The following is a 17,216-nucleotide window of genomic DNA, read 5'->3' as shown; positions in this document are numbered from 1 at the left end:
TGTGATCACAGTGTACTGAAGTTTGAGTACCTGGTAGAGCTAGTAGTAATCTTCCCCCCCAAAAAAAAATAAAAAAAGAACTAGAAAAAAAGGGGCTGGCGTATCGAAAGGGAAATTATGAGATGAGAAAATTCCTATGAGAAACACCATGGAACACAGAACTCAGAACTAAGACCGTATAAGACATGATGGACTATGTCACCCAAAAGTGTCAGGAGGCAGTAAACAGGTTTATCCCGGCCCAAAAGAAGAAAACTTAGACGCAAAAGAATCCGTGGCTTAAGCGGGCATGTCTGGAAGCAAAAGGATACGAACAAAAGGGCGTGGAGAAACTTCCGAAATAACAGAACTACAGAAAGCAGAAAGAGATACCAGAGAGCCAAGAATGAGTATGTTAGTGCCAGAAAAGAAGCAGAGAGGCAGTATAAAAATTATACAGCAAATAAAGCCAAGACCGAACCAAAACTGCTTCACAGCCATATCAGGAGGAAAACAACAGTGAAAGAACAGGTGATGAAACTTAAAACGGGTGAGGACAGGTACACAGAGAATGACAAAGAAGTATGTGAAGAACTCAACAAGAGATTCCAGGAGGTCTTCACAATAGAACGAGGTGAAGTCCTTGAGCTAGGAGACGAGGCAGTAAACCAGGAGGCCTTGGAAGGGTTCGAAATTACAAGAGATGAGGTCAAGAGGCATCTGTTGGATCTGGACGTGAGAAAGGCTGTTGGCCCGGACGGAATCTCACTATGGGTGCTGAGAAAGTGTGCAGAAGTACTTTGCTTGCCACTTTCTGTGGTGAATAGTTACGAGGGATGAGGTATGATGAGCGCCTGAAGGAACTGAACCTGACGACAGCAGAAAAAAGAAGGGAGAGGGGGAGGATATGATAGGAACATAGAAAATACACAGGGGGATTGACAGATTGGACACAGACGAAATGTTCACACGGAATAGTAACAGAACGAGGGGGCATGGGTGGAAGCTGGAAACTCAGATGAGTCACAGAGATGTTAGGAAGTTTTCTTTTAGCGTGAGAGTAGTGGAAAAATGGAATGCACTTAAGGAGCAGGTTATGAAAGCAAACTCTATTCATAATTTTAAAACTAGATATGATAGGGAAGTAGGACCGGAGTCATTGCTGTAAACAACCGATGGCTAGAAAGGCGGGATCCAAGAGTCAATGTTCAATCCTGCAGGAACAAATAGGTGAGTACGTACACACCCTCCCCCACGCACCCCCCCCAGTGACTCTCCCTTACACACTCACTTAAAGGGGATACAGTGTCAGGATACATGTGTCGCGTGTCTCCACCCACTCCCAGCACACACACACACATTCCCAGCACACACACACACACACTCCCAGCACACACACACTCCCAGCACCACACACACACTCCCAGCACCACACACACACACACACACTCCCAGCACACACACACACACACACACACACACACACACACACACACACACACACACACACACACACACACACACACACACACTCCTGGGAAGGAAGGAGAGGCATGATAGGGAGGAGGGAAGGAGAAGCATGATAGAGAGAAAGGAAGGAGAGAGATCTTTCAATTGGAATCTTCTCTTCCTGTTAGTTAATGAGGCCATTCAAGAGCTCGGACCAGGAAGTTGAACCCCTTCAGGTGGCGCGCAGAACCCCCAGGTGAAAGAAACTTAGACGCGTAGTAATGGTAAAGTGGACAACCACTACCACATAAGTGGTAGTGGTTGTTAGTGGTTACTGCACCACCTAAGTGCAGTAACAGGTCATGCAGTTACGGAGTTTGAATAACATTACAGTATAGTTATAATTGTATATAACAATTATAACAGTTGTTAGGTTAGGTTATATAAGGTTATAGGTATATATAAGGTTAGGTTATATAACAGTTATAAATAACAGTTGTATGATAACGAACACGTCAGCTGTATGAGTGTTGGTAATTACTTAATATCGCCCAGAATTGACTATGTTTAAGATAGGTGCTTAGAGATATTATCATCTGATTCATCTCTAGCATATTGCCTTTCAGCCGCACGCACGCACGCACACGCACGAACACGCACGCACGCACACAATCATTAGAGGAAGGGGGGGGGGGAGTAAAGGACAAAGGGAAAGGGAACATTTTCCTGAAAATTATATATACCAACATAGATGGAGTGAGATAAAAAAAATACTAGATCTCAGAGATATAATTCAGCATAAGGTCCCAGATATTTTTGGACTAACAGAGACAAAACTTGAAGAAAATGTTTTAAATGAGGACGTATTCCCAAGAGGCTCCACAGTTTGGAGACGTGACCGGACAACTAGGAAGGGGAGGAAAAACGGCTGTGCTGGTGAAAGAACACCTGACGGTAAGAAAGTTAATAATTTAAAAACCTCGAGATGTTGACATAATGGCATTGCGGGTCTGGAATCAGGATGATAAACTGATACTTGTAAATGCCTGTAAGGCGGAACTGGATGACAAACGAGAGGACCTCATAATGGTCATGAGAGAGAGAGATCGCGGGAAAAGCAGATAGGGATAAGTCACGATTATTGGTACTGGGGGACTTCAACTTTAAAGCAATAGACTGGGAGGCCTACGAAGTAAGAACTGAGGACATTTGGACAGATTTATAAACCTCATTCTGGAGACACGTATCAACACGTCAAGCAGGCCACAAGAAAGAGGGAAGGGGATGTTCCATCAATCAAATATTCACCAGGAAGGAAGAGGAGATATTTGATATCCAGTACCTTCCTCCCTCCCTCCTCACGTCGAGCCAGGCTCCTCCTTCCTGGTAATTATCTTGCCGGTGTTTGTCCCTCCTCCTTCCCTCAGCGGAGGAGTCGTCTACCTCCGTGCGGGTCCTCCATGTCTGAGTCTTCACTCAAGATGAGCGCAATGTTTAACGCCTTGAGGCGGTGTTGTCAAGCTCTTTAGAGACGGGTGTAGGCTCTCATGGGTGAGTGATGGCGGGGAGGGGTAATGGAAGAGTCGTGAAGAGGAGGGTAAAAACATGAATGATGGGGTCGTTGAATAGGGGCTAGGCGGGAGGCGGGGGGGGGGGGGGGGGGGTTAGGTAAAAGGGAGAAGAAGCATCATTTGTGTTAGGTTAGGTGTGGAGTGGTGGAGACGCTAGTCATAGGGATGGATAGGTGTTCATACTCTTTTTATTGTTTTGATTCAGCCTAACAGCAAGAGTCCAGATCTGATTAGTTTATTCAGCGCCATGATTTACCCCGCAGGCGACTCACCGATCTCTTTACATGCTGGCGGATCATGAGCCGTGGGGTCTCCACTGGGTAGGAGGACCTGCAATAGTATTAGAGACTGATCTAGGATGGAGGTATGGTCTTGGAGACTGGCTTAGGGTGGTGGTAGAGAAGTGACCTCCTACCCTAAGCCAGAAGACTGGCTTAGGGTGAGAGGGTATAAGAAGGGTGAGAAGAGAGGCGGGGTGAGGGAGCCAGGAACATTGTCGCAAGTCTTAGCCATAATGGGCCGTAAATAAATACAAGAGTTCACTCTTGAAGCGTCAAACAAAAGGCCTCCTTCCGGTCTCGCCTTCTTCCTGCTCGACCAATGCTTTACTTTTCCCGAACAAAATAATTAATGGTGGTTACAGTTATGCTGATGGACGAGATGACGGGGATGGTGATGCTGAATGCTCGGTGATGTTGGAGGATGCTGGTGGTGGGGGGGGAGGAGGGAGGGGGAGGGGGGTGTTAATGGGGGGTGTCTAAGGTGGTCTATAGAAATACCCTGAATGCTTGCCGTGCTTGAGGCAGCGTTGGGGGTCTGACACACTGTTGAAATGTGTGTGTGTGCTCTCTCTCTCTCTCTCTCTCTCTCTCTCTCTCTCTCTCTCTCTCTCTCTCTCTCTCTCTCTCTCTCTCTCTCTCTCTCTCTCTCTCTGCCTGTCTCTGTCTGTCTCTCTCTCTCTCTCTCTCTCTCTCTCTCTCTCTCTCTCTCTCTCTCTCTCTCTCTCTCTCTCTCTCTCTCTCTCTCTCTCTCTCTCTCTCTCTCTCTCTGCTCTCTCTCTCTCTGACTGTCTCTCTCTCTCTGTCTCTCTCTCACCAAAAATGTGTAGATAGGATCCCTGGCAGCACCATTATATTACCGGCAGAAATCTTTAATATAGACGACAAAATTTATGCTATGTTTTGCCACGCACTCCCACGTACTCCCACGTACTCCCACGTTATTGCCGTATATACTAAACATTACTGGAAGAAATAATATCATGACCAGTTTAGAAAAGGAGGTGAGAAGGCATAGGGTGAAGGATAGAGAGGGAGTGAGAGGGCACTTGGTGCCTGGGGGGGTTTCACGTAGACCCTTGGGCCGCCTTGGGGTAGACTGAAAGGGGTCTTGGAAAGCTTGACCCCCTCCTGTTGGGGGTTATGGGGTGGGGGGTTCAAGACGGAAGTATTATTGATCGGGGCAACATATCAAAGCTTGGCTTAACATTAACAATGGGTGAATGTACCCACTTCGTTAAAAGCCTTTACCACGATTAATTCGTAAGATAACTGGCTATCGCCGTGTGCTCTACTCCTTCACTGATACTTTCCACCCATCCTTCCATTCTACTCGTCTACTCTGGTCTACTCTAACGGTGGTGGTAGCCACAATTACCACCACCACCACTACCACTACCACCACCACTACCACTACCACCACCACTACCACCACCACCACTACACTCAGGTGCTAACATCACCTTTCCTGCCGGGAACGCCTAACATAATTTGAAGGTAATGGATGCTGGATTAAGCAAATGGAGACGACGTTGTGAGAAGGAGGAGGTGGAGATAAAGAAGAAGAAGGAGGAGGAAGAAGGAGGAAGGAGGAAAAGGAGAAGGAAGAGGAGATCTTCTGCTGGGACATAATGCCACCTTCTGTCGTCTATATATATATATATATATATATATATATATATATATATATATATATATATATATATATATATATATATATATATATATATAATTTCGGTGTCCATTTCCAAGTGAATAAATATTATTTTTTGTTTAGAAAATTATAAAATTATTCGTTCTTGTGAACATTGCGACAAGTTGAGGAATAATAAGCTAATTATTCTGGGTGATAACGTTTGGCTGAGGTGAGCTGAGAAAATCTGGCTGAGAAATTCTGGCTGAGGTGAGCTGAGAAACGGGGATTTAACCCCAAGACGGCCAGGAAAAATAATGAGAAAATGAAGACAAAACAACATGTTAACTCCAAATACTTAGAGAAAATGACTGAAACAACTATATTTGTCTTTCTTTAGTGTGGGTGAACATGACAATATGTGTGTTTGTGTGTGTGTGTGTGTGTGTGTGTGTGTGTGTGTGTGTGTGTGTGTGTGTGTGTGTGTGTGTGTGTGTGTGTGTGTGTGTGTGTGTGTGTGGCGGGAGCAGTGGTGGTGGTTGACTCACCTAGCTGTGCTTGCGGGGGGGGGGGTTGAGCTTCGGCTCTTTGGTCCCGTCTCTCAACTGTTAATCAACTGATGTACATGCTCCTGAGCCTACCGGGCTCTTATCATAGCTACGATTGAAACTGTATGGAGTCAGCCTCCACCACATCACTGTCTAGTCGTAGCTACGTTGCCACTCAATTCCTCACTCAACCCCCTCACTTGGCCGGGCCTTGACCGGCAGAGGGTCAAAGACCGCGTGCAAGTCAAGGGGGTCTTATACCAAGTTCCTTATACCGTATTCCCAGTCACTTTTGACCCAACGTGATCTCCTATAGACACAGGGAGAGAATCCATCTCTGATCTCCTGTAGCATGTGTTCCAATTTGCATATAACCAACGCCAGTTTCACTGAAGTATAACAGGGTATATCTGATGAGATTGAGCGCCCTGAACAGGTATCTTTCCCCCTGGAAGACTTCGATCCACCTTAGGCGTTTATCTTAGACGATGGAGGATAAAGCATAGCCTGATGGGATCTTAATATTCCAGTAGTCCTTCTGCTACGGTACTGTGGGTGAGGTAATGCTGGGAGTATTTCCAGCAATTCTGTGACCATTGGTGAAATGCTCACGCATCCTTAATTGATGTATTGCCTAGATTGAATCCCCCAATGAACGAGCTTCAGCTAAATCACCCTCTCTCTCTCTCTCTCTCTCTCTCTCTCTCTCTCTCTCTCTCTCTCTCTCTCTCTCTCTCTCTCTCTCTCTCTCTCTCTCCTCCTTATTGGATTTACTTAGCTTCCCAATGGACTTCTCCCTATCTTTCTCTCTCCATTTGTCTATTTCTCTCTCCCTCACCTTCCCTCTTCTTCTTCTTCTCCCTCCCTTTCCATCTCCTCCTCTATCCCGCTTTACCTCCCTTTTCCCCTTCCTCTCCCTCTCTTCCCTTTCCTATGAGCCTGCCATTCAACGGGTGATTGTAAGTGATTTTAGAAGCTCAGAGATGGTAAATCCGGTTTGGGAAATTGGCTGTTAGAAGTGACAGTTCTGGGGCGGTTGTTCTGCGCGTAGGGAGAGAGGGAGGGAGAGAGAGAGAGAGAGAGAGAGAGAGAGAGAGAGAGAGAGAGAGAGAGAGAGAGAGAGAGAGAGAGAGAGAGAGAGAGAGAGAGAGAGAGCAGCCATTCCTTCCACCCTCTTCGAGTTATATATTCCAAAGATGTTTTCTTTTTTCTCTTAACTTTTTCGAGACAAGTTTTGATCAAGTATAAATCTGCCAATTACGAGGGAGCGTCCCGTCACCCAAGTGGATGACGGGATGACAGACAGCCTGCACCCGTGATGCGCGACAGACAGCCTGCACCCGTGTTGCGTGACAGACAGCCTACACCCGTGTTGCGTGACAGACAGCCTGCACCTGTGTTGCGTGACAGACAGCCTGCGCCCGTGTTGCGTGACAGACAGCCTGCACCCGTGTTGCGTGACAGACAGCCAGCATCCGTGTTGCGTGACAGACAGCCTGCACCTGTGTTGCGTGACAGACAGCCTACACCTTTTCTTCATTATCCAGTCAGTGTTCCCTTTAACAAAGTGTAATAGAACTAAGAGCTTAGTCCTGGAGATCCACAACCCTCCACACACTCCTCCCTGGGGGGGGGCTCCTGGTGGTAGCTGGAGTCTTGTCAACAACCTCCACATCTGTGCTTTTGTCCTCTATAGCTCTTCTGATTTATTGGTTATACCATCCTCATGTTTAAACACCACTCGCAAGCCAGTCAATAATGTTGATAATTATTCTGTACCTCGACAGGGTAACACCATCTCATTCTACATGGTGTATAAACTGCCAAATCAGCTAATTTGCTTTCACTTTTCCTCAGCCTCCGAATATGTTGAAGAGTACTTTAACGAAACCCGCCCTTTAGAAAAACACGTCATGCCCAGTTGTATTGTAAAATTAACTTTGGGAGAGTTAATGCTTCAACATCTTTCCCAAGTGAACAAGAATATATTTATATCCATAAAGGAAAACGCCTCTGTCTGTCTGTGTGTTGGTTCAAAGTTGGGGGCCAGACTTTTCAGGATAGCCTCGCCAAACTTTGCAGGATAACTCATCTGTGTTTCGGGCTGGTCATAGGCAGGTCGGGCTCGAGCCCCTTGCACCCCTCCCCTCCCCCCCATTTGCATAAAATGTGAAATCATAGTAATTTCTAATCTCGTTAAATAAAAGACTCCATCCCCACCAAGTTTACAGGGATGAAGGGAAACTGGTGAAGAATAGAGGTGGTAAAAGGTAGGGAAGGTGATGAAGGGTATGGAAGATGAAGAGAAGGAAGATGTGTAGCTACATTGTAGAAGACAGTGTATAGTGAAGACTATAGACTATATACAGTGTATAGTGACCCTGGTGTCCGTCACTACACAAGGAACGCCATGTATCCTCCCCAGTGTGTATGTATATGTATGCAGGCGATGAGTCACAATAACGTAACTGAAGTATGTTGACCAGATCACACACTAGAAGATGAAGGGACGACGACGTTTCGCTCCGTCCTGGACCATTCTCAAGACGATTGTGTCCCTTCATCTTCTAGTATGTGAATTGGTCAACAATATGTATATGTATATATATGTGTGTGTGTGTGTGTAAGCATAGGTGTTACACTATTTCCTGCTGACTCTTCCTTCCCCTCGTGTGCCTCCTCAGGTGCAGTGAACGTCCCCGAGTCACTGCGGGTAGCGGTGACAAAGGTGACGGGTGACGGCGCGGTGCTCATCTGGATGACGTCCGCGGGCCACCGGCAGGCCATGACCTCGTGCTTCCTGCACTACGGGCCCCTGACGGAGGCCATGCACGTGCAGACAGCCGTGCAGACAGCGGAGCAGCGCATCACCCTGGCGTACCTCGCCCCGCACACCACCTACTACGCCTACCTCAGCTGCACCCACGGCACGACGCCCTACAAGTCCAACACCGTCCATTTCACCCCACGTAAGTCCGAGCCCTTTGAGATCAAGGTTTCTCAGATAGGAAACATCTTTGTTTCTATCTGAGGGTCTCATCTCCCCTACCACGTACTCCTGGGTTTGTTCCTATGATCACACACACACACACACACACACACACACACACACACACACACACACACACACACACGGACTCAACACACAAGCACTCGAACTAAAACAAAATTCCCCCAGCAAAGGCTAATGCATACATCATGCAATTCGTTCATTACAAAAATTGAGACCGCGGGATGAATAATACATTAACCCAGCTTCCCTGAACGCATCTCAGAGGAGTCCTTGTCCTGGATGCCGCCACCAGGGGGCTAAATGGAACCCCTGAAATGGAACGCGACAGCTGAACGTGACCCGGTTTCTTCTCCCTAATGTTGGTCAACCACTCTACACCATTACCGGAGCTGTTGTTATTATGATTAAGGAGAAAATCCGTAGGAGCCGTGATGAGGATTCGAACCTATGCGGTGGGGTATTCCCAGGCACACGCTCCCAGACAACTAGGGCTACGACATGGTCAAAAGGATTGTCGCCTGGGGGTCCTACTGATGCCACGAGGGTTCCTGCAGACTATTGTTGGTTGTTATTGTGAGGTTATGCAGGGGATGAGTCACAATAACGTGGCTGAAGTATGTTGACCCGACCACACTAGAAGGTGAAGGGACGACGACGTTTCGGTCCGTCCTGGACCATTCTCAAGTCAATCGACTTGAGAATGGTCCAGGACGGACCGAAATGTCGTCGTTCCTTCACCTTCTAGTGTGTGGTCTGGTCAACATTATGAGGTTACTTTCATGTTGTTAAGTTAGAACTGCACTTTTGTTATATAGTTATTGAATACTAGAGTTGCTAGGCAACCAGCCTGTTGCCAGAATGCGTTTCATTATGTTGTGTTTTTGATGAAAACGGCGAAATTACTCTTGTTTACTGCAATGACTTTACCTCCAATGATGCTGAAGAGAGTTTCAGCGAAACGCGTTCTATACCAACGCTCGTCAGAACCAATTGTTTATTCTCGGGGGATAAATGGCTGGTTTATATCTTGTCTTCTGTGTACAACAGGCACAGAGGGGGACACAGGTTCTCTGTGCCGAGTCTGGGTGAACTGTAATGAATGTTAACAGCTTTAAGTAAGACTATGGACACAAATGCCCAGTGTCTCTATGGCAGACCTATCAAATGCTGCATCATTACCCAAGAGTATGACATACGTGGCTTCTCCACAGTCAAGACTCTTTCTTCCATCTTGCCCTCAACTGCACTGGCTCATCTCATGCTTATTTTATCTCTTAAACCAAATTATTATTATTATTATAAAATCATTATTTATAATAATTATTATTATTACTATTTCCAATTTTACTAAATTTATCATTTATATTATTTGTAATATTCATACAGCAGCAGTTGTGTACTAAACGTAGTTCTATACTTGTTCTATACGTGTTAAAGTTTAATAAGCATAATAATGATAAAAAAAACATATGTAACATATTTCTTTATTAGATTTTATTGGTAGGAGAGATTCACTGTCAGGAAAGACCACTTCAAATGCTTTCTACATCTCGCCAAATTCTTGCAAATATAATATATAATAATATTTGCAATGTTTATGCACGGTACAGATTTCAGGACGGCCACTTTGTATTCAAAAACACCTTTTTCCTGTAACTGTACCCTTGGGATTCCTGAAACGTTGCTCCCTCCCACGGTAAAAAAGTTCTTCCTTCCCATCGTTCGTTGAAATGATTGTAACATGAGAGAAATGATTGTAACGTGAGAGAAATGATTGTAACATGAGAGAAATGATTGTAACATGAGAGAAATGATTGTAACATGGGAGAAATGATTGTAACATGGGAGTAATGATTACGAAACGGGATAAATTACTGCATCGTGGGAGTAATGACGATCCCTGAACTATAATTTAGCCTGGTGATCCAGCCTTTGAGTTTCTCTAGTCAGTTATTAATCAAAGTGATTAATCAAAAGCCACAAAAGCCGTCTTGGTGACCGGGAATGAGCAGCCAGGCTTAACCCGCTGTTCTCCCTCAAGGGGTCCGTGTTCGCTGCCCTGTGAGGGGGGGGGGAGGGATAAAGCTGTCAACAATGAGGAGGGATAAAGCTGGCAACAGTCAGTTGACTGGTCATGGTGACCGTCTCTGGTCGGTACTCTGTCTCTTCACATATGGTGACTGTCCAATTCTTATGTCTTCTTTTATCATGCTATTTTCTGCTTTGGCTTCCTCCTCTCTCTGTGTTGTTGTTTGCCTTTCCCTGAGGTTCGTAACTGGAGCCCCCAGGAGACATGTAGTGTGTCAAGGTTCTCTCTCTCTCTCTCTCTAAGACCACATCAGGCGGCGGTGACACAGCCTTCACCAACCACCGCCACAGAAAAATAAATATCGTGGGGTTCTCTCATTCACTTGACCTTAGTTCGAGTCGTCTTTGTCTCGTTGAAAGACGCGCGGTCTCGTTCACAACTTTTGCTCTCGGAAGAAACTCGAGGACGTCAGTTCCTCTTGAATCTGTGTGTATCGCCGACACCTTCTATGGTGTTGCTGTAGCCTGTAGCGCCAGCGTGGAGCTCCCTCCCGCCTGATGCAGTTTTCAGCTGTCCTGAAAATCCTTTCGTCTCCTACTTCGAAGCTGTCCTTAATTCCTTTGGTCTCCTGCAGCGTATGTGGCGACAGCTCACTGGTAGCAGCTGATATTACCTCATTTTCCGATAGTACGCAGCTCAATTAGCCAATCTGTCTCTACAGGCTTTTGCAGGAACTATGTTTAGCTTATAAATCGTATTTTGATGGTGACTCTTGTTGTTGTATGTGCTGGGAAACGAGCGTATAGCAAGATCGACTAAGTCAAGCGTTGGTCCAGTTTAAATAGTTCTTGCGATGTATTTGCGATTACAGTAATTAAAAATAATACAAAAGGAAATATTTATGAGTAAATAACCCTTTCTGTGTCTCTCTCTTCTACAGACGGGGACCCCGCGGTGGCTCTGGAGGTGCGCCCCCCACCGCCCCCGCCCCCTCCAAAGCCGGTGAGGAAGCCTCCGTCCTGGACGTCAGGAGGGCGCAAGGAGGGCGAAGGACAGTCGGCGGAGGACGGAGGGATAGTAGTTATGATGAGTCAACGCCACATGGACGCGCCCAGACGCGACCCCCACAGCGCCGTCCCCTCCACCAGCGTCATACTCGGTGGGTGGGGAGAGGGGGGCGGAGGTGGTCAAAAGGGGAAGGGGGAGGGTTTGAGGGGGGGGGGGTTGGGGAAGAGGGGGGGGTTGGGTATGAGGGGAAGAGGGGGGGGGGTTGTGAACTAAAGGAACTATCAGGGGGAAAGCGCCAAGTCATTACGACTATATATAGCACTTGGAAGGGGTCAGGATAAGGATTTGGGATGGGATGGGGGGGGGGAAGGAATGGTGCCCAACCACTTGGACGGTCGGGGATTGAACGCCGACCTGCATGAAGCGAGACCGTCGCTCTACCGTCCAGCCCAAGTGGCTGGGTAGGGGGGGGGGGTTGTGAGGGGTTGTCAATTGGAGGTGAATGAAACTGCGAGAACAGAAATGAGCTTTAACAGAGGGCTAAAATAAGCTTTAACTTTTGACCATGTCGTAGCTCAGTCGATTCAGGCAGCGGATGCTCTCGGACGCAGGTTCGAATCCTCGTCACGGCCCTTGTGGATTTCTTCAGCTTTAACGAGGGTTAAAGGACGGTGAAGTGGAGACTGTCATATAGTGAGGTTATCTTGAGGTTATCTTGAGATGATTTCGGGGCTTTAGTGTCCGGTCCTCGACCAGGCCTCCACCCTCAGGAAGCAGCCCGTGACAGCTGACTAACACCCAGGTACCTATTTTACTACTAGGTAACAGGGGCATAGGGTGACAGAAACTTTTGCCCATTGTTTCTCGCCGGCGCCCGGGATCGACCCCGGGACCACAGGATCACAAGTCCAGCGTGCTGTCCGCTCGGCCGACCGGCTCCCGAGAGTGAGAGGAGAGACTCCCGGAAAAAAAATAATAATCGTTGGGGCAAGCTACAGTTACGTGACAATGTGTGTGTGGACGCAGCCCCACCAAACACACCGAAACTACGACGTTGGTACAACGTTCGAGCAAGTTTTAACACCACCTAACCAGTTATAACAACCAATATAGCAAGTTGTAACAACGTTCTAATACGTCATAAACACGTTAAGCCAAGATGTAACAACTTTATTTCAAGTTGTAACAAGCGGAAAATAGAGACAGTTTCGGTTTGTGTTTCCAGGAGCCCGTCCTCCTAAGGTTTACCAACGTCTTGAAATTGTCGTGTTAAAGTGCCCTTATCCTAACCTACCACTTAAGGACCTGAAATGTCAATTTCGCGACCGGCCTCCATTTTCTAATACGACGATTTTTGACCCTTAGGTAAAGCATACGTCAAAATGCGACGTTCTAGTTAGGAGGACGGGTCGGTGGAGGAGCTCATGATGTGGTTGAAATGTTAGAGATGAGGGCATAAATATTAAGAGCTGTCAGAATGATGACCAGACCACACACTAGAAGGTGAAGGGACGACGACGTTTCGGCCCGTCCTGGACCATTCTCAAGTCGATTGTGGTCCAGGACGGACCGAAACGTCGTCGTCCCTTCACCTTCTAGTGTGTGGTCTGGTCATCATACTGTAGCCACATTATTGTGACTCATCGCCTACAGCTGTCAAAAGTCAAAATGATGCACAATGTTGTTTATGCACAAAGCCTCACACCTCTCAATGTGTACAGGAACAATGTTCAAGTGGAACAAAATTGTCCCCTCCCCCTCCCCCCCCCCCCCCCCCCCGTCTCCCCTTTTGCTGTACATGTAGAAGTTGTCCACAATGTTAGTTGAGCTGTTTGTAGCAAGAAGTCGCATTGTAGTCGGATCAGCCGGGCTGTGGTGGGTATGTGGGCCTGCGGGCCGCCGCTCCAAGCAGCAGCCTGGTGGACCAAACTCTCACAAGTCGAGCCTGGCCTCGGGCCGGGCTTGGGGAGTAGAAGAACTCCCAGAACCCCATCAACCAGGTATATGTGGGCCTACGGGCCGCTCCAAGCAACAGCCTGGTGGACCAAACTCTCACAAGTCGAGCCTGGCCTCGGGCCGGGCTTGGAGAGTAGAAGAACTCCCAGAACCCCATCAAGCAGGTATCAAACATAGAGATGCTCCCGGCTGGAGCATATTACACAGCAAGCAAGAACTCTTCATCATTTAACGGGAGAACAACAGAGAAGTCAAGGCAAACAACGCCAGTGAATCAGAGGAATGCGTCAGTAACTGACTCGCCGTTAATTCGTCAAGCTCCGGAAACAGGCAGTAACCGGAGGCTAGATTCATGAAGCAGTTACGCAAACACTTACGAACCTGAACATCTTTTCTCAATCTTTGGCGGCTTTGTTTACAATTATTAAACAGTTAATGAGCTTCCGAAACACCAGCAGGCTGTTTATAACAATAACAACAGTTAATTGGCAAGTTTTCATGCTTGTAAACTGTTTAATAAATGTAACCAAAGCCGTCAAAGATTGAGGAAAGATGTACACGTTCGTAAGTACTTGCGTAACTGGTTCGTGAATCTGGTCCCAGATCGTTGGCAGTTATGGAGTAACGGTGAGAGGAGTGGATGCTGAGAGTTCAACAACATGAACATAATGTTATTTTCAAAGATTTGTGGTTAGAAATAAGAAAAGGGGAGGAAATTATCAGAGGAAAGCGCCAAGCCATTACGACTATACAGCACTTGGAAGAGGGTCAAGATAAGGATTTGGGATGGGACGGGGAGGCAAAGGAACAGTGCCCAACCACTTAGAAAGTCGAGGATTGAACCCTGACCTGCATGAACGGAGACCGTCGCTCTACCGACCAGCCCAAAACCAAAACCCATTCTCCGCCAAAACCTTCGACGGAGAACTGAATCTTTGAGGAGAAATTAAATATTCCGGTTAAGTCAAAGTCAAGATACAGTGTCTGGGAACATTACAGGACTGGAAGTGTGTGTGTTACAGAAGTGTGTCAGGTCAAGTGATACTTAAACTTAAAAATACTCTTTACTTAACTTATACTTATAAATATAAGTATATATTTACTCTATACTTAATATTTATATACTTAAAAATAAAAGTGTCAACAATAATATGAAATTCCAGATGACTTAACATCACCAATATAAAATTTCTCCCCCCCCAACCCACTCCTATCCTCTTCCATGGCCACCCCACAACCCGACCCCATTCATAAGCAACCCCCGCCCCATTCATAAGCAACCCCCACCCCATTCATAAGCAACCCTCACCCCATTCATAAGCAACCCCCGCCCCATTCATAAGCAACCCCCACCCCATTCATAAGCAACCCTCACCCCATTCATAAGCAACCCCCACCCCATTCATAAGCAACCCCCACCCCATTCATAAGCCACCCCACCCCATTCATAAGCAACCCCCACCCCATTCATAAGCAACCCCCACCCCATTCATAAGCAACCCCCACCCCATTCATAAGCAACCCCCCACCCCATTCATAAGCAACCGCCACCCCATTCATAAGCAACCGCCACCCCATTCATAAGCCACCGCCACCCCATGCACAAGCCACCGCCACCCCATGCACAAGCCACCGCCACCCCATGCACAAGCCACCGCCACCTCCCCTCTGCCACCCACACACTTTGAACTCTCGGAGTCAATGTTTGGGTCCGTCAGCTGATTGGCGAGAGTTGCCAAACGAGCATTTAATGGCGTTTCTCGGTTGCCATGGAGATGTTTGAGGTACTCTATACCTCTTTCTCAGTATTTAGTACCTCCTCCTCCTCCTCCTCCTCCTCCTGCCCTTGTTCAGTGTCTGGTGACGTCTCTGTCTCCTCACCTTGTAGCTTGAAGCTGTTATTCTTTCATAAATAGTGGGGGGGGGGGGGCAGACGAATTAAGGAGCATTTAACAGGTGGTTCAGAAATCTTCCCCACTATATACTCCTCTAAACTACTTGTTACCACCTTCCCTACCCTTCACCACCTTCCCTGTCCCTTCACCACCTTCCCTACCCTTCACTACCGTCCGTGTCCCTTCATCATCTTTCCCTACCCTTCACCACCTTCCCTGTCCCTTCACCACCTTCCCTACCCTTCACCACCTTCCCTAACCCTTCACCACCTTCCCTACCCTTCACCACCTTCCCTACCCTTCACCACCTTCCCTACCCTTCACCACCTTCCCTACCCTTCACCACCTTTCCTACCATTCACCACCTTCCCTACCCTTCACCACTTTCCCTACCCTTCACCACCTTCCTACCCTTCACCACCTTCCCTACCCTTCACCACCTTCTCTACCCTTCACCACCTTCCCTACCCTTCACCACCTTCCCTACCCTTCACCACCTTCCCTACCCTTCACCACCTTCTCTACCCTTCACCACCTTCCCTACCCTTCTTCCCTACCCATCTTCCCTACCCTTCACCACCTTTCCTACCCTTCACCACCTTCCCTACCCATCTTCCCTACCCTTCACCACCTTTCCTACCCTTCACCACCTTTCCTACCCTTCACCACCTTCCCTACCCATCTTCCCTACCCTTCACCACCTTCCTACCCTTAATATAATTTTTCAAATTTATGCCACCACTTGGGCTGGACCGTAGAGCGACGGATTCGCTTCATGCAGGTCGGCGTTCAATCCCCGACCGCCCAAGTTGTTGGGTACCATTCCTTTTCCTTCTCCGTCCCATCCCAAATCTTTATCCTGACCCCTTCCAAGTGCTAAACAGTCGTAATGGCTTGGCAGTTTCCCCCCCAGATAAGTTTCCTTTCCAATTTATGCAAAGAGAGATCTATCTTGAGGTTATCTTGAGATGATTTCGGGGCTTTTTAGTGTCCCCGCGGCCCGGTCCTCGACCAGGCCTCCACCCCCAGGAAGCAGCCCGTGACAGCTGACTAACACCCAGGTACCTATTTACTGCTAGGTAACAGAGACATTCAGGGTGAAAGAAACTTTGCCCATTTGTTTCTGCCTCGTGCGGGAATCGAACCCGCGCCACAGAATTACGAGTCCTGCGCGCTATCCACCAGGCTACGAGGCCCCCTATGGCCATCCCGGACCACCAAGCAGTTACCCTGCAAAGTTTTATAGTCGGATGGATCAAAGTGAAGTGAAACTGAGCCAAGCGACCCTGTGAGAGGCGTGACCAGTTTCGCGGTACAAGGTGTTGGGGTCTAATCACTTGCGGCAGTGATTAGTTAAGGCCACCTGCAGTCCTAATGACCAATTAGCAAGTATACCTCTCAACACGGTTTATGACTAGGGATTGATTGATGAAGATTAAGCCACCCAGCACCTGGCACGGGCATGAATAGCCCGTAAGTTGTTAAGACTAAATGTCAGCTCTGAGGGTCTATACACCGAGAAGTGAGATTGTTGTTTGTTGTGTTAGATTCAGCTACTCGGAACAAACTGTCCATGTAGCACGGGCTATGGTGAGCCCGTAATTGAGTTCGGTTATTCGCGATAACCTCGTTACTGTGATATTTGGGTCAATGTTTTTAATGAAGGTGGCGGGGTTTCCTTCTTTTCACACTGATTTAATCTTTTGTTTTAATAACATTATCTTGGTGGCGGATATAGACGTACAGTGTCCCACTATAGTGTGTCCCATTTTTCAACTGCTTTTCTAACCATTGTAGTCGATAGGAATAGGAATCTGGCCCCCTGGTATTTCCCGGGGGGCTGTTGTTGTTATAGAT

At 47.4% G+C, this 17,216-nt stretch overlaps 1 pseudogene; it reads left to right on the top strand.

Moving 5' to 3' along the window:
• Positions 1–289: 289 nt before the first annotated feature.
• LOC138369932 (uncharacterized) overlaps positions 290–17,216 on the top strand; it is a 23,343-nt pseudogene continuing 6,416 nt past the window's right edge.

The sequence above is a fragment of the Procambarus clarkii genome, chromosome 30 (genome assembly GCF_040958095.1).
Source record: "Procambarus clarkii isolate CNS0578487 chromosome 30, FALCON_Pclarkii_2.0, whole genome shotgun sequence".
NCBI classification, from domain to species: domain Eukaryota; kingdom Metazoa; phylum Arthropoda; class Malacostraca; order Decapoda; family Cambaridae; genus Procambarus; species Procambarus clarkii.
This window is presented reverse-complemented; position numbering and strand designations above follow the sequence as displayed.